At 39.9% G+C, this 27348-nt stretch overlaps 1 long non-coding RNA gene across 2 annotated transcripts in view; it reads left to right on the plus strand.

Annotated features, from left to right (window-relative positions):
• LOC126298588 (uncharacterized) overlaps nt 1-27348 on the plus strand; it is an 856921-nt gene that overhangs the window by 375931 nt on the left and 453642 nt on the right. For both annotated transcript variants that reach the window (XR_007552627.1, XR_007552626.1), the window contains exon 2: nt 14129-14216. This is a non-coding gene — a long non-coding RNA (uncharacterized LOC126298588). The remainder of the gene's footprint in view (nt 1-14128; nt 14217-27348) is intronic.

Genomic DNA, 27348 nt, shown 5'->3' on the forward strand with positions numbered 1-27348 from the left:
TGATTATGTGTCGTAATCGTGTATCTTTAAGAGTCTTCTTATAAATACTGGTAATACAGATTCTGTCAAAGATGTTAGGCTCTTTAGCAGAAGGAATTTAAATGTGGCTACACCCCTATCAGAACCGTTTTGCGAAGATTATTTCACTATTTGCAGGACAGTAACACGCCAAAAATGATGTACAAGCGGTTGAAATCGAGACTTCGCGATTGGTAATATGTGTGCAAAGTCTCTGTGTGTATGTATGTGTGTAGAGGTGTCAGTGGTGGAGGCTTAAGATCGAATGTATAACTTGATAACTGTTCATCTACAAACGACGCTTTCGGCGAGAAACACTCTGTAGGTAGGATGAAGGGAAACTCATGCAGCGCAGGTTGCTAAATGCAGTCAGCACACTGTCAACTTCGAATAACTTCAAGAATGAGATACTCACTCTGCAGCGGAGTGTGCTCTGATATGAAACTTCCTGGCAGATTAAAACTGTGTGCCGGACCGGGACTCGAACTCGGGACTTTGCCTTTCGTGGGCAAGTGTTCTACCATCTGAGCTACCCAAGCACGACTCAAGCCCCGTCCTCACAGCTTTACTTCTGCCAGTACCTTGTCTCCTACTTTCCCCGACTTCGAGTCTCAGTCTGGCACACAGTTTTAATCTGCCAGGAAGTTTCGAATAACTTATTACTAGGGTAAGAAAATACCAGAAATATCCAGATTGTAGATGTCTTGGCAGGATTATGGGTATGTATCAGAGTTGAAAGTATAAACAGAAGTAGAGAAGCTTATCTGGTAAGCAATAAGAGCATATACTTATGGAATAAAATCTGAGCAGCAACAGGAATGTTAATTCCCTGTTGCAGATCCCTAGGCAATGAGGTGGAAGTCAAATCAACATTTAGAACTGTTTGCAGACATTGGGTTTTCATCAAGTGCAGCACTACAGGGGTCTGAAGGTCTGCAGACAAGCTCTCTGGTGCGTCGGAGCAGTATGCCGACTGTTTCCACACTTCGAGTTTCCAGTATATCCATCATCCGCACCACTATTTGAGCCTCATCTAGCTACGAAACGAAACCTAGATAAATTAAGGTAAAAACAGGACAGACGACGCGGGAGGACAGACGCCGCACTTCCAAGAAATTCGTCAGAAGACATTGTTGTGCACGCGACGCTCATTGTTGTTGTAACCGCTGGTGAGATCAGTTTACTCCCAAGTTTTTGTACTTCAGGAGCGGAATATAGAGGAGAAATTTAAGAAAATAGCGTTTCGAGACAAAGGTAAGGCAAGGAAATTTTTCACAGTTCTTCTTCAACAGTATGTACTATTAGATATGCCCCTAGTAGTTTATAACTTGTATTTAGATTGTGCAGTAGAAACATTGTATGTTATGTTGGTCTAGTAATGACTTCTTCCGATAACAAATTTGGTAAAAATTGGGGTGCGACATCTGTCCCTACGAAAACAGACACATGACCCATCATTACTGTGGGACAGATGCCGCAATACTTGCATTGCTAACAGGAGTCCATACGTTTTTGTTTTATAGAAAAAGGCTGAGAAAACGCATTAAGACAACAGACAGGGGAAAATGGACTGCAGATCTATTAGAGGCAGTGCTACTAGTCGAAGAGGAAGGTTATACTAAAAGGAAAGCAGCTTGAATGAAAAATATACCAGAACAAACATTAAGGAGAAGACGTGCTACGCACAATTTCAAGAAAGCAGGGTGTGGACCATCATCATACTTGGGTGAAGATGGAGAAAGGAAATTAGTTGTCCATATAAGTTTATATAAGTTGAGTGTGAATACATCAAATTATAGAAAAATACTATGAAATGCAGGGAATTGAGGTGGGTTGAGGGTAACTGGACACACAAGGCAGAGAAAAGCTTAAAAATTATTCTCTACCTGCATTTGGTTTTAATTCCCTCTCCCCCCCTCCCACCCCCGGTAAACTACGTGGAAGTTCGTAACACGTCCTTCAACAAACGTGATGTAAGTATTACACAGAAGTGCTATATTAAAGCAGGCGAAACATGTCTCCCAATCCTGGACGGTGTTCCCACACATGCATTCGAACATAAAAATATAAATATCGTGTAACTAGGGCCTCCTGTCAGGTAGACCGTTCGCCGGGTGCAAGTCTTTCGATTTGACGCCACTTCGGCGACTTGCGCGGCGATGGGAATGAAGTGATGATGATTAGGACCACACAACACCCAGTTCCTGAGCAGAGAGAATCTCCGACCCAGCTGGGAATCCAACCGAGTCACTTAGGACTGACATTCTGGCGCCCTAAGTCCTTAGCCACCGGGGGTGGTCAGTTGAACATAGTGTTGACTCTCAAAAGCAATGTTATTCCACAAGTATTACGTAGAATAAAGATTGTATCGATCAGACGTAAGCCATTCTCTAGCTTTTTCCATAGGAGAGTGGACTGATGGTACATACATTTGCCTTAATAGTGTGAGGAGCAGGTACTCTAGAGATGTGGTGTTAGGACGAAATTGACATATTATATATAGAGGGTGATGTTCTTGGGGACAATATTATGGAAGTGGAAGAGGAGGTAGATGAAGATGAAATGGGAGATATGATACTGCATGAAGAGTTTGACAGAGCACTGAAAGACCTAAGTCGAAACAAGGGCCCTGGAGTAGACAACATTCCATTAGAACTACTGACAGCCTTGGGAGAGCCAGGCCTAACAAAACTCTACCATCTGCTGACCAAGAAGTATGAGACATGCGAAATTTCCTCAGACTTCAAGAAGAATATAGTAATTCCAATCCCAAAGAAAGCAGGTGTTGACAGTTGAGAAAATTACCGAACTATCAGTTTAATAAGTCACAGCTGCAAAATACTAACGTGAATTCTTTACAGACAAATGGAAAAACTGGTAGAAACCGACCTCGGCGAAGATCAATTTGAATTCAGCAGAAATGTTGGAACACATGAGGCAATACTGACCCTACGACTTATCTTAGAAGAAAGACAAGGGAAAGGCAAACCTACGTTTCTAGCATTTGCAGACTTAGAGAAAGCTTTTGACAGTGTTGACTGGAATACTTTCTTTCAAATTCTGAAGGTGGCAGGGGTAAAATACAAGAAGCAAAAGGCTATTTACAATTTGTACAGAAACCAGATGGCAGTTATAAGAGTCGAGGGACATGAAAGTGAAGCAGTAGTTGGGAAGGGAGGGAGACGGGGTTGTAACCTCTCCCTGGTGCTATTCAATCTGTATAGTGAGCAAAGGCTAAAGGAAACAAAAGATAAGTTCGGAGTAGGTACTAGAATCCATGGAAAAGAAATAAAAACTTTGAGGTTTGCCGATGACAATGTAATTCTGTCAGAGACAGAAAAGGATTTGGAAGAGCAGTTGAACGGAATGGACAGTGTCTTGAAAGGAGGGTATAACATAAACATCAACAATAGCAAAACGAGGATAATGGAATGTAGTCGAATTAAATTGGGTGATGCTGAGGGAATTAGATTAGGAAATGAGACACTTAAAGTAGTAAAGGAGTTTTGCTATTTGAGGAGTAAAATAACTGATGATGGTCGAGGTAGCGAGGATATAAAATGTAGGCTGGTAATGGCAAGAAAAGCGTTTCTGAGGAAGAGAAATTTGTTAACATCGAGTATTGATTTAAGTGTTAGGAATTCGTTTCTGAAAGTATTTGTATCGAGTGTAGCCATGTAGGGAAGTGAAACATGGACGATAAATAGTTTAGACAAGAAGAGAATAGAAGCTTTCGAAAGATGGTGCTACAGGACAATTCTGAATCACATAATTAATGAGGAGGTATTGAATAGAATTGAGGAGGAGTTTGTGGCACAGCTTGACTAGAAGAAGTGGTCGGTTGGTAGGACATGTTCTGAGGCATCAAGGGGTCACCAATTTGGTACTGGAGGGCAGCGTGGAGGGTAAAAACCGTAGATGGAGACCAAGAGATGAATACACTAAGCAGATTCAGAAGGATGTAGGCTGCAGTAGGTACTGGGAGTTGAAGAGGCTTGCACAGAATAGAGTAGCATGGAGAGCTGCATCAAACCTGTGTCAGGACTTAAGAACACAACAACAACATCCTACACATGAGCAAAACTACCTAAAATCAGAACATGACTTCTACGTTCGAGAGGGACGCTACTAGGACTGTGTTGATGCTACTGTAAATCACAATAACATTGTTACATCTCTTTTGGCTACTGATCATAATATTTACTTCTTCATAAGATGTTGCTGTTTCTCTGTGTGCAATTTCGTGGAGCAGGACATGCATGGTAACTCATTGTATCAACTAACAAACCTCACTGTTTGGTATCCGCCCCCAAAAACAACCCAACAACCAACTAACAAAATTATTCATGTCGTTTTTCCTCACTCTGTTCCCTAATGAGGCATTGCCACATCATCCAAAATCGCTACTACTACAAATAAACGCTACTGACATGGGAAATCTGTTCAGGATACGCACGTTTCCACCTTAAAAGACGTATAACATTCGTCAATTTCCCAACAGACAGAACAGCAGCCACCCGACTTGATTGGTTTATAAGCAGTTCGAGCGGTGGCTGTATATCGACGATACCTTCATGATAAGGAACAGTTCAGTTACTTCCCAGGACACCACAATAGTTTCCATACCAACATAAATTCACGACGCAGGCAAAACAAGGACCGACAACTATCCTTTCTAGATGTGCCGGTTACAGGAAAAGGGGAGGAACCTAGTACACACAGCGAACAACATGGAACTATACATGCATAAGCCGTCAAATCATCAAAAAGAGAAATGATCAGCACACTCAAGACGAATATATGAGATGCAACATCTACAGAGTTTTCTGATGGGCAATGGGTACTCCACCCACTGTTCGAGAAGCGCCACGTCAGAGGAGGAAAATGTTGGATACAGCCTTTCTACAATATATCCCTGCAGTGATCAACGGTAGTCCTGGGTAGTGGACGGTAGTTCATAGTCTGCTCCATTCCTGTTCTGCCCACAACTGTGTGTTAAGTGTCCTCCGCCTGTAGGGTAGGAAACCTCTCTCAGTTGTGGAGGCTCTGTGTAACATTAAAAAAAAAATTCTAACATGACGGGTGTCTTACGAAATATAGTAGGAGTGAAGAGTGGAGTTTGCTGCATCAGTGTTATTGGTCGTGATAGCACTGTCTTGTACAAACTGAGAGGGGGAATTAGGGTCATATGTGTCTGTCGTCAGTAAAAAGTGATCGAGAGCTTACATTTTTGAACATGTATTTAACTACAATGCGTAGTGAAGTATCTAACATGTCAGAATGCAGTGTAGGACTTGCGAAAACAGGCTGGCACACTGCTTGTGACCACTTATCGATGTGCTGAAATAGATAGATAGCTTAACCACAAGGGGATAGGAAGCTGTCTAGTATACTTTGGTGCAGACGTGTCTGTCCGAGAATTAATCCAAATGAACGTGCTGCACAGTTATCTATCAACTTTCATACTCCCGTATACAGGAATGATGCCGTAGTCAGTAAATTCGTATGATCTGGGTGTTAAGTCTACGATAGTTATGCATGCAAATATACGTTGGAAATGAGTAGCAATAGGCTCGAATGTCCTTACACAAACTCATCTGACTTGGCTGTCCAAATATAACATGCCACTGTGATTGCTCGATTTAAGAAAACACTATGGAAGTATCAAAACTACGAAAAAAGGACGTCCACTCTCAGTTGTTCAGTCTGTGGGGTTTGATAAATAGCAGTCTGTCATCGATTCTGATTTATTGGAGGACATGTATGCTAAATCATTTCGATGAAGTGACGAAGTCGAGATACCTTGTGGGGGTGAGATGTCTGGGGCTGATGTGATGTTTTCGTAGAAGTTAGGTTGACCCTCCAAAGTTACTCTTTCTATTACAGGTGTGGCAGTTCTACCTGCTTTGGTATAGGCTGACTATTTGGCAGGAATGTACATAACATAAATAAAAGCTGCGAGGGAGTTTCAATTCTAATAACACCCTTTATTCCTCGACAGATATGTGATGTAGTGCGAGGATTTTTGTGACTGGGAAGTGCGAAACGATACTCAGCCGTTGTGAGTTTCTACTTACCACAATTTTTCAGACACTGTGCAACTATAAATGATAATCGAAAATGGTATGCTGTTAGAATGTAAAGTTTCTGTGTTTAGTGTTCCGACATGAACAAAGAAAATGATGTGGGTGGGACTATGTCTGGTCTTAAGAGAAAAATTGACTTTTTAATAGAATGGCACTTATCAGAGGTAAGTTGGAGTTAAATAAACTGCTCTAATTAGTTTGAGATGTCCCCTTTGAAAAAATTATACATGACTGTGCTTAAACTGACACATAATATTTTTTTTGCGCAACGCACTCTGACTTTCTATAATTCCTAAAAAAGAATGGCCCGGACTAAATTAACCTATATGTTTGACAAATCACTTACCTCACAAAAATCACTGTTCCTCGAACTACTGCAATACAGCGAGCGACACTACTGCCAGCTAAATAAAAGATTCAAACTACTGAGCAAACCCAGAAGCAGAGAAAATAGTACACTAAAGACAACAATGCAGATAAGGGGAATGTCTATTCACGTCTTAATGTCTATGTAATTAAAGTGGTGACCCACAAGTTATTCTACGAGAAATATTACCAAGTAGTTGAAAAGAAAATTATGTATGCAAGTGCTGTGAAGGGGAAATGTCTTCTTGTGCTCCTTCGTTTTTTTTTCTTGAAGTAGATCATAAAGTTATTATTTACTGGATCTGTAGGCATAAAATATCTATATTAGTACATCCATTAAATTTTATCGTAACCAATAATGCAGTGCAGCTAGAAACTAGATATTAAACAAAATAGCAAAGCAAGGTGTGAAACGTCATTCACTAGCCATATGGCGTGTCATAATGTAGTAAACAATCTTTCAACTAGCAAGACAATAGACGTGAAATGTTTCTCATCATTTCATTTCAGTAAATATCATAACTTAAGAGCTCCACAGTGGGATTGTGGTGCAGTGGAGTATACAAGTCAGCTGTAGGACAATCCAGCAGTAGGATAACACCACCACAAACACATTTCCCACCGAAATAAATAAATGTAGACTGTACCTTCCTCTCCAGCAGCTCAGCACAGGCTGAATCTTTTTCCTGCCAACTCACAAGTGGGAAAGTGGGGGAGTGAGGTTGTAAACTGCACCCTGTGGTGGTGGCATTGTCAACTAGAGGTCTAAAATTTGAAACACCCACCATTTTTAATTTCCCACCATTTTTTAATATTTGTACAATGTTTTAATTTCACGCCATTTTGAATTTAATTAATTTCCATAATTAATTGAATTAATCTGCATATCAATTTATTTGCGATGTTGCCACTTGTATGCCCCTGGGAGAGGAAATGGGGAGACCACCGAAGAAGAGCCGTCATCTTGGATAAATTTGGCAACAATGCAGACTGTGCCATCACAAAGGCAGTTTCACTAGTTTCAGTAGCTGCCGTTGATGCCCTCTGTTCTGGCTATCAGGAGTACTTCCACCTGGTGCAGAGGTTACAGGGAGCTTCTGATGTGGACACAAAAATAATTTCTTAAAGACAAATGTGTAAGGAACGAACTTATATCATCAGATTTAGCATCACCTTTTATTTTACTTGTGAGAAAAATCAAGTGTATTGAAAGAGGGCTACCCCTTAAGAGGTATAAACTTGCATAAAAGTTTAACACAACAAAGCATGTACTGTAATCCTAAACTGGGTGTTTGTCTTGAGGCAGTGTAATGACAGGGAGCAAATAGCAGCGTAATGGCAGTGCGCAAATACTCATATCATATTCATACAGCATTTGAGAATGAGAGCATTTAACAACTTCAAACAATCTCCGCATTTAGCTTCACACCTTTAGTAATCTTTTTCTCGATGACTACTCTCACAAAATGATGAAAAGAAACAACTTTATCGCTGACAACGTTTTCGCTGTTCATGCAACCAAACTTCAGCGTTAGACATGGGGCATTAATTTATCAATTATTTCCGACTAACTATTTGCTGGCAATCCATACACTATCACTGAATATACCTGCAATGTTATATCATTGTATGACACATGGTTCAGGAGATATACATTGAGGCGCGATAAAAACTAATTTCTGGTTAAAATAGAGATCAAATTACCTAGACTATATTCATCACGAATTGTTTACAGAAGAATGGAAAAACTTTTAGAAGCCGACCTCAGGAAAGATCAGTCTGGATTCCAGAGAAATGTAGGCAATACTGACACAATGATTTATCTTAGAAGACAGTTTAAGGAAAGGCAAACCTACATTTATAGAATTTGAACACTTAGAGGAAGCTTTTGATAATGTTGACTCAAACACTGTCTTTCAAATTTCATGAAGGTAGCAGGGGCAAATTACAGGGAGCAGAGGCTATTTACAACCTATACAGAAACCAGGCAGCTGTTATCAGAGTTGGGGTTGTGAAAGGGAAGCAGTGGTTTAGAAATGAGTGAGTCGGGATTTTAGCCCATCCTCGATGTTACTCAAAATGGTTCAAATGGTTCTGAGCACTATGGGGCTTATCTTATCATCAGTTCTCTAGACTTAGAACTATTTAAACCTAACTAACCTAAGGACATCACACATATCCATGCCTGAGGCAGGATTCGACTGTAGCAGCAGTGCGGTTGCAGACTGAAGCACCTAGAATCGCTCATCCAAAACGGCCGGTGATGTTATTCAGTCTGCACATGGATCAAGGAGTAAAGGAAATCAAAGAAATATTTGGAGTAGGAATTAGAGCTCAGGGAGAAGAAATAAAACCTCGAGGTTTGCTAATTATATCATAATTCTATCAGAGAGAGCAAAGTACTTGGAGGAGCAGTTGAAAAGAATGGACAGTGTGTTGGAACATCAACGAAAGCAAAACAAGGATATCGGAATGTAGTCAAGTTAAATCAAGGGATGCTATGGAAATTAAAATACAAAACGAGACGCTTAAAGTAGTAGATGAGTTTTTTTATTTAGGCAGCAGAATAATTAATGATAGCCTTATTAGAGAGGATATAAAATGTAGACTGGCAATGCCTAGAAAAACATTTCTGAAAAAGAGAAATTTGTTAACATCGAATATAGACTTACGTGGTATGAAGTATTTGCCGAGAGTAGCTGTATGGAGTGTAGCCATGTATGGAAGTGAAACATGAACAAGGAACCGTTTGCACAAGAAGTGAACAGAAGCTTTTGAAATTTGTTGATAGAGAATAAAGCTGAAGATTAAATGGGTAGATCATGTAACTAATGAGATTGTACTGAACAGAACTGGGGAGACAAGAAATGTGTGTCACAACTTGACTAAAAGGAGGAATCCGTTGACAGGAAACATTCTGAGACATCAAGGAATCAGCAATTTAGTATTGGAGTGAAGTTTGAGTGGAAGGGTGATGAGGGGGAGACTCATTGATGGAGATCAAGAGATGGATACAGTAAGCAGATTCAGTAAAATGTAGGTTGCAGCAGTTATACGGTGATGAAGAAGCTTGCACAGGTTATAGTAGCATGGAGAGCTGCATCAAACCTGAAAATCAGAACCAAAAAAAACAACCTATTCATCCAGTGTTTCACAACGAGAGCACTTAGAGACTTGCAACAAACTTTAAGCATAATTTCAAACATTTACTTAGCTTTTTCTCTCTTACATGCTTAAATTCAAATATTTAACACGTTACCTCATTTGTAAACTAATCAGACTTTTGAAGCTGTTTCACAGATGCTAGTTTACGTCTTACAAGAGAAATTCACATTTCAAAAAATATACAATGTTTATCAAAATGCATCATCCGATTAAAAAAAAAATCATAGTATGTCATTTGAGATACGTGCATGAACAACGTAATGTTGGAAAGAGCAAATTCTCGAGTAATGCATAGTACCTGTAAGGTAGCAGCAGTGTGCGCCCACTTCACTTCTAGTAAAAATGGAGTCGGCACAACAGAAAGCGCTTCGTGTTCTACGTTTAGCGCAATGCAGGTCAGTAATAACTATTCAGTGTTACTTTCGTAGTAGGTATGGTGTGGATCTTCCTAAGCACAAAGCATTAGACGATGGCATGAACAATTCCGAGAAACAGGTTGTTTGTGTAAAGGCAAATCGCAGGGCCATCCTCGAGTGTCTAACATAGACGTCGAACGCATCCGCCATATTTTCACAAGGAATCCGCAGAAATCCGTTCGCCGTGCAGCTCGACATTTCAACATGCTCCCAATGTTCGTTTGTTGCGCGTTGCTTCGACGTTTACACATGAAATCATATCAAATTCAGCTACTAAAAGCTCTTCGTGAAGCTGACAAAAAGCAACCTATGGAGTTCTATAATTTCGTTCTTTGAAAGATGGAGGACAACAGTAGTCTTCCACGCTTAGTGTTTAGTGGCGAAACAACATTCCATTTAAATGGAAAGGTGAACCGTCATAGTGTGGGGATATGGGATACATAACAACTACTAGAAGTTATACAACATGAGAGGAACTCTCTAAAATTTAATGTATTTTGTGAAATTTCACAGAAAAGGTGAATGGTCCATTTTTCTTTGCCGAGAAGACTGTTACACGAAGCACATATCTCGGTAGGCTTGAGAACTTTCTTTTCCCACAGTTGGAAACAGATTCGAACGTATTCATTTACGAACATGATGGGGCATCGCCACACTGGCATCTGGAAGTGCGGGAATTTTTAAATCAAAGGATTACTGAACAATGGCGTGGTCGCACTGGACTAAATGATTCAACCTTACATTCAGTACTGTTTTCCTGGGGGAACGCTGGGGGATGCGTATCCCTAAACGTTTTCGTCGACAAAGTAATTTTTTTACGATATCGAGAACTTGGAAGAGTACCAAAGATTTATTTCACGGACGCAAATTTTTTATTTCATTTTTTCTCTCTATTACAACCCTCATTCTTGGTATGTTTACTCTTCCTCCATCTCCATATATTCTTCGTAGTCCTGGTAATCCACAGAATTTGACACTTAAAACACAGACCTCAAAGACCGCACCTTACTCTCTTACTTTACTCCTACTACTGCCTAGGAGTAAATTTTGGCCTTATTTCCCCCATAACTTACTAACGTACTAGCGTACTCTTAAGTGGTGCTCTCCACGAGTAATGGACTAAACAGATTTACTTCGGAAGTAAATGAAAGAAAAATTTGCTACTGGAGCAATTTACTCATATAGTTCAGTACCAGGGGCGATTTTAGAAGTCGGTCAAGGGGGGGGGGGGCTAATAGGGGGAGGAGGTTTGGGGGAATGGAGTATCACTTAACAAAGGGAGAGTTGCGGTCCTCCACCGACAAATTGGTGAAGTTTGGTGTTGCTTAAAGTGGTTTTTGGTAACTGTTTTGGAGTTCAGGATAAAAAATTTGTATTAATAAGTAATAAGACGCCCACTTTAAGTTCAATGATATTTATTGGTTTGGATAGTAAGCAATTTGTCGCTCTTATTCCTTTGTTAAAATGTGTTTGAAATAGATTGCCATCTATATTGCTACACAATTATAAAAAAAGATTGAATCCGTTGGAGTCATATGTTCGCTGATTTCTGAAGTCGTTTTATCCAATGTAATATAAATTGGGGGGAGGGGGGGAGAGGGGCAGCTATAGCTCCCATAGCCGCCCCTCCCTTTCCACAGCCTGCTTTCAGTACTATCGACAGAAGTCGCCTATTTCCTTCTCTCTTAGCAACTTACTTCTTCAGTTTCACTTACTCCAGGTTGGTGTTCGCCACCCTGAAAATTTATGGTTTTGAGCCCAGGCAGCTATTACCAACAGAAATTGATGTTTACTTTGCCATTTATGTCTTGAATCCTGTGCCTTGGTCGTGGTTGGTACAACAATGAAGCACTGTTTGATGTAGATGTATGGAGCTTAGCGATAAAGCTCTCGCTATTTAGGCGGAAGAGGGTGTTAGTTTTCGGTTTTAACCTGGCTCGAGGTAACATTTTTCCCATCTTCTGTGCAAGAGCCACTAGCAGAAAGACTGACCATCATAAAAGAAATCCCAAGACAACTTCTCCCTGAAAATTTCGACGCTACCTCGATTCTGTGCCCTGCTGATCTAAAGGTGAAAAACTGCTGAATTGCATACTTGTTAGTGCCTGCTTTCCCTGCTTCTGTCACCTGTATCGGCACCATTGTAGCACTAAATGATCTGTTAATGTATTTTGTCTTCTATCCACCCCTACTACTATGTTTGCTGACTTAAATTGTAGTCCTGAAACACTGCAATATGACTGTGGACTGATTGTGACGTCGCAACTAGTGCCCGATTGCCCATTTGCCTATTAAAAGCTTTACTTCAGAACCTATGTGGCCTGCAATGTAAGCAGGTAGAGTATTATACGGTCAGTAACTGACCAGTTGTGTCCTGCAGACTGACGTCACGACAATCTGTCGCAGCTGCACGCGTGAAAGCAGTGGAGTAGCGCTGGCAGCCCACTTACATTATACGAAACTAAAAATATCAATAACTAATAAAGGAATAACCTGAGGAATTTTGGATTTGATGTACATCCTTCTGTTGTGAAAAAAAAAAACAATATGTCAAAGTCTGAGATAAAAAATAGTTGTGTTTTGGAAGTTGGAAGTTAGTAAAATTCCATGAAAAAAACGTAATTTTCCGACAGTCAAGAATTTAAATAAATACAGGGATGCAATGGTTCACTTTCAGTGACTGGTGGTGGTGGTTAGTGTTTAACGTTCCGTCGACAACTAGGTCATTAGAGACGGAGCGCAAGCTCGGGTTAGGGAAGGGTTGGGAAGGAAATCGGCCATGCCCTTTCAAAGGAACTATCCCGACATTTGCCTGAAACGATTTAGGGAAATCACGGAAAACCTAAATCAGGATGGCCGGAGACGGGATTGAAGCGTCTTCCTCCCGAATGCGAGTTCAGTGTCCTTCAGTGACTATGTACGATGATCTGATAACACTTTCAGTGTTCATATACAAATTTGGAAAGTTTTTAGTTTCAGAAAACCTCTGTGACTTTCCTGTAATAATAATTTCAAGAATTCTAAGTAAATATGTGTATTGTGTGTTATGGTGCGTGTGAATGGGAATGCGTGCGTGAGATTATGTGGAACGTTCGGTATTATTAAAAATCATTCATGTAATTCTCTACAGGAACTGGCAAGTGTTCCAACTCTGTAACGTGGGAACGAATCCACTAGTGGTTCCCCTACTAGTGAATGTCGGATGTCCAAGTATGTATGCTTATGTATAAGACAGCCAGAACATTCACGACTACATAATAAATTTCCAGATGTAGAGTAAAGCTTATAGTTCATTTTGTTTTGTTTATTTAATTAGACAATTTTGTGTTACTTAATTTGATGACGTCAATGAGCCTAGAGAAGTGGTTGGTGCTTGCTAGATTTTGGCGCGAGCCGCGCCCTAGAAGTGAGTTCTCATTGGTCGTTAAGCCAATGAGAAGCGAGACGGTTGGCCGCCTAGTGATGAGATATAGGTTTGAGTGTGAGAGAGTGAGAGGGGAGTCGCGAGCTAGCTTTGATTGGAGGCGGTTATGCTGGATGTGACTTTTCGCATTATGTGTAAGATGAAGTCTTGGGATGACTTCCGCGTTATGGTCCAGTGTTAATGGTATCTGGTAGCGACCAAAAACTGTTTATGAAAACTTTAGTGTTGTGATAGTTCGTTCCGACATAAAATCGCGAGTGAACTTTGAATTATATAGCGTGGCGGTACCGAGTATATTCTTACTGAGTATTTTATGGCGAGCATAAACTTTTACTAAAGACAGCCACTGAATATCGTGTGCAGAAGTGATTGGCCGATCATTGACTGTGTTACAAGTAATTGATTTCGGAATTTGGGAAGGTAAAAGTTCTGGCTGTTTTAGGTATGGTGATAACTGTGAGGAGAAACTTTGGTAATTTTCGTAAATGTGGGCTGATGATCTTGCTTAACAGCAATAAAGATCTATTGAAGATTTAAATTTGAACTTCTTGTTTAAAGTACGAGTTACATCCACTTTCCGAATCATTTCTTTAAGTACATAGAAAATTTTCAGCAAATTTTACTTATAGCGGCCTCCGGTGTGTAGCTATGAGGTTACAGTTTCCTCAACACTGCTTTTCTGTGATCTCGTAAGTAGCTGCAGTCAGGAGTTTACGTGCGAAGATCTACCGCTGTAAAGAGGTAGGTGAACAAAAATTATAAAAGAAATTGCATTGCAGCAGCAACGTATAATCCGTCGCAATTGGTACATCGCACGTAGAAAAAATCCGTAGCATGATCTTAGACCGTTTCTTGCTAATTTGTGACAATTCAGGATACTATGATTTATCAAAAAAGTATTTTTGTAATGTTATCGTGCTAAATAGTTTTTTTAGTTTATTGAACACTGGTTGAGTATGTTGTTATTGTTGTTATGATCTTCAGTCCGAAGACTAGTTTGAAGCAGCTACAATATCCTGTACAAGTGTCTTCATCTCCGAAGAAACATGACATAGTTCTTCTTAACAACACACGCACTGCAGTATCGAATTTATCCGCCGATACCAGGCAGCAACTTTAAGTTAAAATGTTCCGAGCGGGAATTATATAAAGCGTGCATGAGTACAGATTATGACGTAGGAACGACGTCATATGAATTTTTGGATCTGGCCTACGTCGTGCACAGACAACCAGAGCTGTTAATGGGAGAACTCGCGTAAAGCGGGAAATAGCGAATCCAGTCCCGGTTTGGCACAAATTTTCATTGTCATCGTTCCCTTGTTGTTCATATTCATAACTGCGAATTCATTTTATGTATCCATGCCCGAAGGAACATTCCATCGTTCTTCTGAACAACAAAAGCACTGCAATATAGTTATGGTTTAGGTCTGGCTTGATGTATTTTAATCACATACTGAATGAACTTTTCTAGAGCTTTTCTAGGTACTCTTTGCGGTATGGGGGAGTAGCCATGTATGTGAAAAACGGTATCCCATTTGAGTCAATTGATGTTTCAAAGTACTGCACTGAAAAGGTGTTTGAATTTTGTGCAGGTGTGGAGCTTAACTTCTTACTGTTGTTATTTATAGATCCCCAGACTCCGAGTTCACAACATTTTTGCTAAAGCTAGAGGAGGTTCTTGGTTCACTTTATAGGAAATACAAAAAGTTTGTTATATGTGGTGATTTCAATATTGATTGTATAATTGATTGAGCAAGGATGCTGGTAGAACTCCTTAATTCATATAATCTTATGCAAACCATATTCTTTCCGACGAGAGTGCAAAGGAACAGTAGAACAACCATAGACAATATTTTTGTTCATCCCTCATTACTGGAAGGGCATTCTGTTAGCAAAAAGGTGAATGGCCTTTCAGATCATGATGCACAAATTTTAACTCTAAAAGATTTTTGTGCTGCATCACGTGTTAAATATAGTCATCAGTTGTTTAGGAAAGCAGATTCAGTTGCTGTAGAGACATTTGTAAACCTCATCAAGGAACAAGAGTGGCAAGATGTTTATAGCTCTGATACAGTAGACGATAAATATAATGCTTTTCTCAAGACTTTTCTAATACTCTTTGAAAGTTGCTTTCCATTAGAACGTTCAAAACAGGGTACTAGCACAAACAGAAAGCCTGGGTGGCTGACTAGAGGGATAAGAATATCTTGTAGAACAAAGTGGCAATTATATCAAAATGTTAGAAACAGTCACAATCTAAATGCAGCAGCACATTACAAACAGTATTGTAAGGTGCTTAAAAATGTTATTAGGAAGGCAAAAAGTATGTGGTATGCAGATAGAATAGCTAAGTCTCAGGATAAAATTAAAACCATATGGTCAGTCGTAAAGGAAGTGGCTGGTTTGCAGAGACAGGTCGAGAATCAGTGCGTAGTGGGATTGTCCGTGTTACTGATAAGTCGCATATATGTGCAGTATTTAATAATCACTTTCTGGGTATAGCAGGTGAACTAAATAGATACCTAGTCCCAACAGGGAATCATATAGCGCTCGTAGAAAAAAGTGTTCCGAGACTGATACCTGAAATGCTCCTCCATGATACTGACAAGAGGGAGATTGAGTTAATAATTAAATCACTAAAGACCAAGAACTCTCATGGATATGACGGAGTATCTAGCAGAATACTGAAGTATTGTTCCGTGTATGTTAGCCAGGTACTTAGCCATATCTGCAAATTTTCCTTTAGGAGTGGTCAGTTTCCTACCCGATTAAAGTACTCGGTAGTGAAGCCACTTTATAAAAAGGGAGACAGGGATAATATTGACAATTATAGACCTATTTCTATGCCATCGGTGTTAGCTAAAGTTATCGAGAAGGTTATATATACAAGGTTACTGGAGCATTTAAATTCACATAATTTGCTGTCAAATGTACAGTTTGGTTTTAGAAATGGCTTAACAACTGAAAGTGCTATATTCTCTTTTCTCAGTGAGGTTTTCGACAGGATTAAATAAAAGATTGCGAACATTAGGTGTTTTCTTTGATTTAACGAAGGCTTTTGACTGTGTTAACCACAAAATATTACTGCAGAAGCTGGACCATTATGGAGTAAGGGGAGTAGCTTACAATTGGTTCGCCTCTTACTTTAAGAACAGAAAGCAGAAGGTAATTCTCCGCAATATTGAAAGTGGTAATGATTTTTAGTCCCAATGGGGCACTGTTACGTGAGGCGTTCCCCAAGGGTCGGTGCTGGGGCCACTGCTGTTTCTTATTTATATAAATGATATGCCTTCCAGTATTACAGGGGATTCAAAAATATTTCTGTTTGCTGATGACACCAGCTTGGTAGTGAAGGATCTTGTGTGTAATATTGAAACATTATCGAATAATGTAGTTCATGAAATACGTTCATGGCTTGTGGAAAATAATTTGATGCTAAATCACACTAAGATTCGGTTTTTACAGTTTCTAACTCACAATTCAACAAGAACTGATATTTTAATCAGACAGAATGGGCATATTATAAGCGAGACAGAATAGTTCAAGTTCCTAGGCGATCTGATAGATAGTAAGCTGTTGTGGAAAGCCCATGTTCAGGATATTGTTCATAAACTAAATGCCGCTTTATTTACCATTAGAACAGTATCTGAAATAAGTGACATTTCAACACGAAAAGTAGTCTACTTCGCATATTTTCATACGCTTATTTCATGTGGTATTATTTTTTGGGGTAATTCTTCTGATTCAAAAAGGGTATTTTTGGCCCAAAAACGGGCTGTTTGAGCTATATGTGGTGTAAGTTCGAAAACCTCTTCTCGATCCCTATTCAATAGTCTGGGAATTTTGACATTGCCCTCACAGTATACATTTTCTTTAATGTCGTTTGTTGTTAGCAATATTAGCTTATTCCCAAGAGTTAGCAGCTTTCACTCAGTTAATACTAGGCAGAAATCAAATCTGCATGTGGAATGCACTTTCTTGACTCTTGTGCAGAAAGGAGTATAGTATTCTGCTGCATCCATTTTCAATAAGCTACAACAAGAACTCAAAAATCTTAGCAGTAGCCCAAACACTATTAAGTCTAAACTAAAAAGTTTCCTCAAGGCTCACTCCTTCTATTCTGTCGAGGAGCTCCTGAAAGAGCTAAAAAATTAAGCAAATTCCAGTGTTACATTTTTGATTTTCTTTATTTAAATTAACGACTTGTCGCCTGAATATGTTTCTTATATTTCATTTTATCTGTTTGTACAATCTACAACTGAGTATGTTTCTTATATTTCATTTTATCTGTTTCTACAATCGTGTTACAATTTCATGTACTGACTCGTTCCATGACCATGGAGATTTCTCCTTAATGTGGTCCCACGGAACAATAAATAAATAAATAAAATACTGTGTCCTGTCTATGCAATAATAACTTAGTTGACGACTCCTTAGAAATTATGTACTTTGGCAGTTATATTTTAAAATTTTGTACATCGCTGAATGCTGAAGGATAAAATAAACAGCCAATCCGTTGGAAAAACGGGGGTTTATTTCAACTCCTTGGCCATTTTTTCAAAGCTTATAAAAACATCTTTTTCAGAAGTGGTGGCAAGTGTGTTACATGTCGTAGAGGAGGTACGTTGACATATAGCCAATTGGCGTCAGTAACATATAAAATCCCCCCCCCCCCCCCCCCCATATTTTAAAAAGTTGTATGACACGATAGTCGTCACTGAGCAGCGCTACACCAACGTACGGCTAATACAATATCGTCGCGTACGTAGAAACTGTCGTGTGTGGCAGGTCATTACATATTGTGATTTTGTTTGTTTTCTTTCTTAGAAGTAGTTTAGACATGAAAAATTGAGCAGAAAAGAATTCATTTAAAATCATCGATAGATTATATTTGAATATCGATAGTGACGACCAAAATGAGTATTTACTGGTAATTATTATTAAAACGATATATTTTGTATTTACGTTTCGTGTTCTAGTGTTAAGAACTGAACCAAAATTCAATTTCTGAAATGTAAGATTATAATTTAAATGTAAATGAAGTTTGTACGGTCTGTAGATCCGGAAGCCAAAGTAATTATTGAGACTGTAAGTACGCTATTGTTAACGGGTAGCAGGAAAGAAGAAAACGGTGTGCATTACATATCATCTAAAGAAAATAGTTAAACATTGTAGTACCGGTACTACTGACCGATGAAGAACTATGATGACGTGGAGGAGTTTTAATTGGAATACGAAGAAAAATGATGAAGGTATTTATCAATGAAGACTGCGATTTGCAGTTTTTGTATGCGGTTATTACGTAACTTTTTCAACTTAAAAAATGTGTCATTGGCTGTGATGGAAATTACTGACGGCACAAATAATGACTAGTAAAGAAGTTTTGGATGAAAGTTACGCAATATAACCCCCTTCCATTTTTCGCACTTAATGTATATGTTCGCGTAATATTCACTAAAATACTTGTCAGGAACTTTTCAGTATATAATACGCGTAATCTGAAATTACGTTGCATTTTTAGTTTTACGATGAAAAGTGCGTTGATCACGGCAAAATGCGGTTAAAAATGACACGAATCTTAAGATTACGATATGCTACAGGTCAGTCTATTTAGTGAATCTTCAACCGTTATTTGGGACTCACAGTTGGCTTCGACAACTCAAAAACAAATAGTCATCTTTAAACCTAACCTACACTTTGGGCTACACCACAGACCTGTATCTCACCACTACCAATATTTAAGGGCTAGAGGTCGAATAGCACACACCGACCAATATTTGAGCTAGCATACATCAGAATAATATGAACGTGTTAATTGGCTTCAGTATCTTGGAGCGTAAAACATTAGTAAACCTTAATTACCTTGTGATTCAACAATTAGCTGCTGTAGTTTTAAATGAAAGCCTGAACGTATTGGTGATTTACTTGCCAAATCAAAATCAACAGTTACCGGTACAGTGCTTGAATTAATTTGAATTTTTGTGTACAACTATTTAATGTGCCCTCTTTTGCTGAAATATGGCTGACTATGTCGACATCCCCGTTTTTATGGAGCATATCAATTTGAAAACAACTGTAAATGTAATGCATAATTATTATTTTCTTCTTCCCAGTCACGACTACATTTACTATGCCCACGAGCGAGGTTTCTTAAAAACTAGGTAATGAAAGAATCATCGTTCTGTTGCGTAGAGTGTGAGCCATTGCAAATTATATGCCGGCTTTAGGCGTCACATACATATGGCCTTATTACTATGCCCGTTCGTTTAAAAGTGTTCATCGAGAAATTAATTTTTTATGGGTTGATTCTTAATGTTTCCAATTGGTACACAGTCTTATTCACTATTCACATGTTTATCATTGTGCTATTTTATACTGACATACTCCACTGTATTAATAGTGCAAGGCGAAGTATTTTCAGTTTTCAAAACGTACTAGGTTGCTGTTAGACTATAGCCTTTAGATACTCTTCAACGTATGACAGAATCTTGAAATCTTCAATATGTATTAGAAATAGGGCAAGTTTGCAGGGTGGATTTTTATCATCGTGACTGCTTCGTCACTTCTTATCTGCCAGTGTACAGGGTGATTCAAAATCCGTATTACAGGCTTCTCGCGAGTGTAGCGGGGACTTGGTTTTGATGAGAAACACACGCCCCGAAATATACCGTTTGGATATAAAATAAGTTTTAAGATCGGACCGCTTTCACACTTACCACTTCACGTTACGGACGCTCATGTTATGACCTGACAGTCTGGCGACCCCTGAACAAGCTGGTGACGAAATCGTCTCTGCGCTGCTGTGTTTTGATAGCCGCGCGCGCACTTGTGCCAAAATTGTCGTTTTCTGTGCATTCTCCTCACCCCATTTGCTTCCAGTATTTCGCACACAAACATGACACCAACGCCTTTGCGCATGATTGTTAGCGAAGACGATATTGATAATGATGTTCATGTAGAAGAAGTGGAAGAAACACAAACACTTTTCAATAAAAATTTGCAGGATTATTCGAAGATAAACACGAAAGTTAAAGAATAGAAAGAAATCCATCGAATAATATTTTCTTGGAACAACATGTGTTCAGTTGGAACACATTCGTATATTTTGAGTTCCGTAAACCACTGGGTAAAAACGGAACTGATATAGTATCAGTTCGTTGACCGTCAGTCAGTCTGTTCGTACGCTATCAGCCGTTTTTCTAACAGGGGAACCTCCCCATCGCACCCCCTCAGATTTAGTTATAAGTTGGCTCAGTGGATAGGCCTTGAAACACTGAACTCAGATCAATCGAGGAAACAGGAAGAAGTTGTGTGGAACTATGAAAAAAATAAGCAAAATATACAAACTGAGTAGTCCATGGGCAAGATATGCAACATCAACGATAACGTGAGAACAGGAGCGCCGTGGTCCCGCGGTTAGCGTGAGCAGCTGCGGAACGAGAGGTCCTTGGTTCAAGTCTTACCTCGAGCGTTATTTAGTTTCTTTATTTTCGCAAAGTTATGATCTGTCCGTTCGTTCATTGACGTCTCTGTTCACTGTAATAAGTTTAGTGTCTGTATTTTGCGACCGCACCGCAAAACCGTGCGATTAGTAGATGAAAGGACGTGGCTCTCCAATGGGAACCGAAAATATTTGATCGCAAGGTCATAGGTCAACCGATTCCTCCACAGGAAAACACATCTGATATATTATATACGACACTGGTGACGACATGTGCGTCAAATGACAGGAATATGTTGTCAACCCACCTAACTTGTAAACTTGGCGAATGGGTAAAAAGATTCTTCTACCTTGTCCGATTTAGCTTTTCTTGTGGATGTGATAATCACTTCCAAAAAAGTAATGAAAACATAAGAGTTTTCCACATAAAATTCAACAAATGAGTGCCACAGTTTCACAGTCGCACAGTTTTCCCTGTGCTCTGTCAAAACATATGTTTTTTTTTTACGTTTTCAAATATTTCCGTGTGTTGACTGTCAAATCCTGCATATGTCCAAGCAAATCTGAACATGTCCTGGAATTTTGGAGGGCGAAGTTGGTTATGTGTGAGTGCCTGAACTCGATAATTGTCTGAAAATAAAAAATTAAGCTTTTCACTTGAGGGAAGACTTTAACCAAGGACCTTTCGTTACGCAACTGCTCACGCTAACCACGGGACCACGACGCTCCTCAGCTCACACTCCCCTGATGTTGCATATCTTGCGCATGGACTACTCAGTCTGTATATTTCGCTTATTTTTTTCATAGTTCCACACAACTTCTTCCTGTTTTCTCGACTGATCTGTGTTCAGTTTTTCAAGGCCTATCCACTGTGCCAACTTATAACTAAATCTGAGGGGGGTGCGATGGGGAGGTTCCCTTGTAAGTTGAAATGTATATCCCCTACGTCTATGGTCCCCTGACGATTTAAAACAAAGCTTCTAAGTCAGTGTAATCAAAATATACAGCCATTGATGTCACATATTTTGATACTCGCAAACTCACTCATTAAAAACTATAGCGGTAACCTAGAATCATGAAATTTGCAAGAAGCAAGGTTTCACAGTACAAGAAAAGGAAAAAAGATGAGAAATATCAATATATAATTATATCACACAAAAAATATAATTTTTTCGTTCTAGAGAGCCCTGGAATTCTCATGATAGTTATCTTGCCACTATCGATATTGATAACAGGCAAAATTCGGTATTGTCGATACTATCTTTATGCATGATTAGTATGTACGAAACCTACCACTTATGAGGCTTTTTGCATGTTAATGTAGGTAAAATGCGAAGTAATTCATCAAACCTTCAGCATTCATTTTAAAACACTGAAAAAAATTCCTTGGATGTTTTTGAAGTTTATGAAACATTTTATATAACTTTCCACTCATGCCTGCGACTGTATAGGGGGTGCCACCCCACCTCCCCCTTTCCCATCAGTTCTTTTTTATGCTGTTTTCATTTAAATCTCATAAATTCGCAAATAATGACCATCTCCTCAAAAAATTCGTATCGACGAATGACGATTGGATTTGAAAAAAAGTATAGTGGCTGTCATCCTACGTGAGCGCACCTTACTTTGATGACGTGACGTGAACAGTGACGGAAACATATCTGTCACGGCAACAAAACTCGCTGTTTTTACGCCCAGACGAGCGCAGTTGAGTCTGCTGAGCGCTCCAGCTACCCCACCACTGCGCTACTTCAGGCAGCCGTGAGTGAGACGGCTTTATCACTGTCTAACTAACATATGTTAACACTGTGGCTATATGCTAATGGCTGCACACGCACGCGGCTTAGGAAGACGTGTTTACAACGCGGTGCGGCTAATTCTAAGACACGAGTATTGCAGAGTACTTTTATAAGCATGTGTGAATCAGATGTATGTCTATTTTCAGCTTTCTACTTTTCGGCCAAAACAGTTACTTGTATTAGGCCTACCCGATTAAATGAATACATCATATAGTGCTAATAACTAGCCAATCTTCATTGTTTATTGAAAAAGGCATACAGTCTGTTAACTTCTAAGTTGCCATAATTTCTCCCTAGTCCTGAGTCAGTAGAAGCTGGTAGAAGACGTAATGCTCCAGCCGTTTGCCATGTGTTTCCAGTTATCCGGGCCTCTTTTCTCCGTTCGCTGCTACACCGTCCTGAAATTGGCCAACATACTACAGCTACCAGCGACATATATTAAGTGTGTCTCCATGTAGAGGCATAGGCGTATAGGCGTGTGTATGAATGCGCGCACTAGTGTGTGTGTGTGTGTGTGTGTGTGTGTGTGTGTGTGTGTGTGTGTGCGTATTTCAATATAGCTCGAAAGAGGATAATTTCGAATTTTGGCAAGTTTCCTTTCTAATTGCGTTTTCCCATCAACGACTCAGTGCTTATTTAATCCAAAAGTATTTACATTCTACCAAATCTATCCTACAACATTTACATAACACATTGCACTGCTGTTACTTACACCTAGTCTCAAGTTTGAGATAATTTATCACTCCATTCAGTATTACAGTATTAACCATTAGAATTTTAATGAAACATACAGGAGAGCAATAGAAAAATCGCAGTTTCTGCCCCTATTGCACTACAAACTGTTCTAAAAATGATGTGTTTTGGGAAGATCTTTAATATGGCCTGTTACCGAAGCTGCATAATTTTTTAATACCGAAGTAGAAATTCGAAATGCACCAAATACAACATGCACTGAATCAAGATGGTAGCTGTTCGATCTGTTGCTGTCAGTTAATTACAACACAGGTCACGTTCTAGACCTCAGACTATGTTACTGATCAGTCTGTTACCACAGCCAGATTTTTTGCTTTCACATTCGTTGGCTTAACTATCTCTCAACTGAATTTAGACCTTGAGCTATGCTACAGATCACTCTGAAACCACAGCCAGATTTTTTTGCTTTCACATTCGTTGGCTTAACTAACTCTCAACTGAATTTAGACCTTGGGCTAAGCTACAGATCACTCTGAAACCACAATCAAGTTTTTCGCTTTTACATTCATTGGCTTCACCAACTGATAACTACGTTAGTTGTTATTATCACTGATGTCAATATCTGATAATCTACTTCTACTGGAAATATTTCAAAGAATCAAAAATGCACCGCCTACAGATATGATAGGAAACTGGCTAGTTTATTGAAGAATAGTGAAATTAGTTTTCAACACAGCCGTCTTTGGTAACTCCAAACGTGTCTCTGCAAGTTTATACGTGCGGGAGTTGGAAAATAAGTTTCCCCTGTCGACTGTGGTCAGAGTTGTGTGTGAAAGGAAAAAAAAAGGAGAATGAGACATTAAAGATAAGACATATCTTTATTTTTCTACATAATTTCCAAGTACATTAAGACATTTGTCATACCGCTTTATAAGCGTCAAAAAGTCTTCCAGCAAAAATTCAGGGCGTTTCATATGGAAGAAGCATTGAACGGCTTGTTTGACATCAGCGTTGCTGCCAAAGTGCCTTCTGCTGAGAGTCTTCTTCGAAACAGGAAACAGACGGAAGTCACTTGGTGCTAGATCCGGACTGTAAGGCAGATGGTGCAGGCACTCTCGAACAAGAGTTGCGTTGCCGTCGCCGTGTGTGGTCTCATATCGTCATCCAACAGCATAACACCAGATCTGAGAAGGCAAGTCCGCTTTTCCAAATCACCCCTTTCAATTTATTGAGAATGGCACAATACCATGCAGTATTGATTGTTGCATCCTCCAGAACGTGCAGCAGTAAAACTCCTGTGGCGTCCCAGAAAATGGTGAGAAGCACTTTACCTGCAGGCGGAGTGCTTCTAATCTTCTTTCGGACAGGCGATGATGGATGTTTCCACTCCATGATTGGGCCCTTCGATTCGGGCGTGTAATGGTAGACTCACGTTTCATCTTCCGTCACATTCCGAAACAGAACGTCATTGCCAGATTCATAGCAATGCACGAGCTGTTCCAGGCTGAACACCATGCATTGTTCCATGTGTGTCGGGTTCAGGTGGCGGGGCACCCATCGTGCTGACACCTCCCTGTATCGAAGACAGTCTAGGTCTCGGTATGTCCTGCACTTGCTGACGTCCATCACTGAAATTCTGGCACCATTTCCGCATCATTTGCCTCCAACATTACACCTGACCCATACATCTCACAAGGTGGTCATGAATTTCTGTGCGTGATACTCCACGTGCCCATTCACAGCGGATAACAGCTCTCACTTCCGCATTTGACCGTGACTCCAAAACGCAGCTTCTTTCCAGAGCTCCAGGACAAGACTGAGCGGCTGGTCTCCGGTTTGTGCAGGCACTGCAACAGCACAATCTGCTCGATTCTGGTCAACCTCTACCCAATCGTGTATTGGTGTCTTGCACGTGCGGGTTCACCTGCTGTGTTGTCTTTCGCCCATACCACACAACTCTGCCCACAGTCGACAGGTGAAACTTATTTTCCAACTCCCCCTCATAACTTAACTTTTTCAGTCCACCATGAAAGTAGATCACTGGTATCACAAAAAGTGGAGTTACTTTGCTTCACTTTCAGACAGGTTTTCAAACAAATTCATGTAATGCATAAGTGTTCCATAAAATGACTTTTGGAAATGAAGTTAGTCTACTCTAAAACAGTATAAAACCCATCTAATAACATAAAAGGCTTATAAGATTTATTTTAATTTTATAATGTACTGAAAATTGGAGAAAAGTAGACCCTGGAGAAGGTCAACTTAATATAAACTATATTTTAAGACAGGATAACAGCTTAGGACAATGTTATCATCTCATATATGTTGTGTCAACTTATAGGGCCACCAATAAGCCAACTTTTATGTACTTTTTGATATTAAAGGGCGAAAAATAATAAAATTTAAATATTTTCTGTAAATTTAGGATGAAACAACATAATTTAGTGTTGTTTCGTTATCAAAGAAAAGACCAGTGTTTAATTAGATATTCTGGTATGTAAAACTGGCAGTGAATAGACCAGGAAAATGTTTTGCATCAATTTATCACCATCAACCAACTCTGACACTGAGAAAATGGCTCTTTTGCTGAAACATTTTGAAGGATTTGTAAGTTCAGCTGCCTCCTCCCATTTGTTAAAAAGGGCAACTTAATTGGAGGCCTTTTCCAGTTATCAAGTGATAGCATGACAGTATTTACACTTGCACTATCTTCTTTAAAACTGCCAATAACACAAGTGTAATTAATGTGTAATTTCGAACAGTATAACCACAAAACATGCTTGCTGGTTGTCCAGATTTTTATTTATGACAGATGAAAATCCAGGATGGAATGTAACAATATGGTGAAAAGCATAGTTGCTACCACCATATAGTGGAGTTACTGAGTTGCAGATAGGCACAACAGCACAACAAAAAGACTGTCACAAAATAAACTTTCAGCCAACAAGGCTTTTGTCAGAACTAGACAACAGACACACAGACACACACACACACACACATACACACACACACACACACACACATGACCACAGTCTCTGTCAGTTAAAGTCAGACTACAAGCAGCAGTGCATGATGGGAGAGACAACTGGGTGGGGTAATGAGGAGGTTAGGGTGGGGAGAGAGGGGATAGCAAAGTAGGGGGTGTAGAACAGTAAAGTGCTGCTAATGGGATTGTGCAGGGACGAGGTGGTGAGAGGGTAGGTGCAGTTGAGATGTTAGATGGAGGGTGGGGGTGGGGGGGGTAGCAGAAAGGGAGAGGAGTAAAAACACTAGGTGCATTGGTGGAATACAGGGCTGTGTGGTGCTGGAAAGGGAACAGTGAAAGGGCTAGATGGGTAAGGACAATGACTAACGGAATTCAGGAGGGTTATGGGGACATAGGATATATTACAGGGACAGTTCCCACCGGCGCATTTCAGAAAAGCTTGTGTTGGTGGGAAGGATCCAAATGACACAGGCTGTGAAGCAGTCATTGAAGTGAAGAACATTGTGTTGGGCAGCATGCTCAGCAACACGGTGGTCCAGTTGTTTCTTGGCCACAGTTTGTCGGTGGCCATTCATGTGGACAGACAGCTATTGGTTGTCATGCTCACATAGAATGCAGCCCAGTGGTTGCAGCTTAGCTTGTAGATAACAGGACTGGTTTTACAGGGAGCTCTGCCTTTGATGGAGTAGGTGATGTTTGTGACCTGACTGGAGTAGGTGGAGGTGGGAGGTTGTATGGGACATGCCGTGAGGCATGGGGTTGGTAGCAGGGATTGTGTACGGGTGGACGAGGATATTGTGTAGGTTTGGTGGGTGGCTGGGTACTGCAGTTTGGGGGGGGGGGGGAGGAGGCATAATGGGTAGTATATTTCTCATTTCAGGGCACAATGACGAGAGACCCATTTCCCTGCAATAGACTTAGATGTCCCATAGAACCTCCCACCACCATGTTCGCTAG

Source organism: Schistocerca gregaria, chromosome X (assembly GCF_023897955.1).
Source record: "Schistocerca gregaria isolate iqSchGreg1 chromosome X, iqSchGreg1.2, whole genome shotgun sequence".
Taxonomy (NCBI): domain Eukaryota; kingdom Metazoa; phylum Arthropoda; class Insecta; order Orthoptera; family Acrididae; genus Schistocerca; species Schistocerca gregaria.